Genomic DNA, 1,985 nt, shown 5'->3' with positions numbered 1-1,985 from the left:
TCAACTTAAGCTCTGGGTTTAATTTCTTGTATTTTCTATTTCTTAATTTTATTTCTGTTCCTTGTCCTTGTAATAATAAATAAACCTTATTATGCTAGTTTACACTCTGCAGTTCAATGACTTTCACACACACCCTCTACCTCATCGTACAATATGTTAGTTATTGTTCTGAGCATAATAAATGTATTTAGTTTATAGATGCTTCTGTGTGTCTGTCTCCGCCTACTGGACTGTTTGTATTTTTACTGTCCTAGTTTCAAAAAGAGAAAAACAAGCACATTATGCTAGTTAACACTGCCTCAGACTGTTCTGGGCTGGATTTCTCGTCGTTCTTAAGTTATACCTTAAGGTGCACCTTAACGTTAATACGTGTTTCCTGAAACGATCTTAGTTAAGGATACCTTCTGTAAGTCCTACTTTCGTAAGGTTGGTCTGAATCACTCTTAGCTATACCTTATCATTATTGACAGTTCATTCCACTGGTGGCCACCACTGTGCAAAAAGCTTCTTTACATGTCAGTCCATATGAATATAATTCTGAAGTTGTAATATACTGTACACCCAGTGTTCAATTAGGCTAATTTAATTGTTTGTTTTTATGCAAGGATTAAAATTGTCATTACACTAATGGTTGTTAGCTTTTTAATTATATTATCCAAAGGTTCATCAGCTGGCAAACCATTATGGAGTCTATTTAAAGGGAATGATTGTGGAGGGGAGTTTGGTCAAACTATGGCAGCGATACAGCGAATATTTGTGCTAAATCAAAGACGGCGCCGTCCGCGGAGCCATTTCTATGTGCACTATTTCATCCGTGAAAACTTTAGTCCCCTGGCTACCCTGTCCAAAGCTGCAATTCAAAATTAATTTTGCCTGCCACGACAGCAAATTCAGCAGCTTTTAGATCTTGTTGGTCCGACTTTTTCAAGACAAACTCAACGGAGCAGCCCCGAAATTCAGCTGCCGCCACTCTTCTCTTTCTTTCTTTTTTCTCCGCTATAGCTGTTGATTATGTTTTGCGTGTTGCGCCTTTATTGAGTAGGTCATCCAATAACCGAAATTAGTGATTTACACCAATAATGTTATGCGGGCAATCAACTCTGCTTGTGATGAAGACTATGGTAAAATATATTATGATAATATAAATGGCATACTGCCCGTTAGTGGGTTGATGCATGATACCTTTGGGCATAAGAGGTTGCAGGTTCGCACAATCATTTCAAAATTATATAAATTATCCACGGTTTTGAATTTAGTTTGCAATTTGGATTATATTTATAAGATCTCACGAGTCCTGATAAATGCAATTTCAACAATTTCTGAAGTGCTTCTATTATAAAGAACACCGCTGTCTCACATAACGCAGTTAAACAGCCCCTGCATAGAGTGATTCATCTATTTTTGAGTCATTGATAAACTAATTCAGCACCTGCTGACGCCGCACTTAAGAAGGTAAACCTTAAGCAACCTCCTAAGATATAGTTCGGGGCACGCCTAGAAATGGGATACCTTTAGTTAAGTTATACCTTTAGAGTCTTCGTAGCGCGCTAAGAGACAACGTTATCGGGAAATGCAGCCCTGCGCTCTGTCCCAGTGTTTTTTCCCCTTTGGTCTATTGAGGTACAAACTACGTGTTTTGCTACTCTGGAATAGCAGATCTCTGGCCCATTGGGCTCTGGTTTCAGCTGGCGCTGCGTGTTCAGCTCCTCCAGCGTCTACACAGCTTCACAGAGCGCAGCAGACACTGATCTATATTTATGACAAATACAGTGTGTCTATATTTGTGTAGATCAGTGGGAGCAGAGGATGTAAACTGTAGTTGATGGTCCACTTCTGTAGGTGATCAGGAAGCTCTCTGCAGTTCCGGTGTCACTCCTGCTCACCCTAAACACATAATCAAAACCGTTTATCTACACTATCCTAACAATACAATCCAAGCCATGAATGCTGTGATTCAGATAAGTGTAATGTCACTGGTCACCTGT

This window comes from Gobio gobio, assembly GCF_949357685.1.
Source record: "Gobio gobio genome assembly, chromosome: 6".
Taxonomy (NCBI): domain Eukaryota; kingdom Metazoa; phylum Chordata; class Actinopteri; order Cypriniformes; family Gobionidae; genus Gobio; species Gobio gobio.
The sequence above is the reverse complement of the archived record's forward strand: the minus strand, read 5'-3'. Positions refer to the sequence as shown.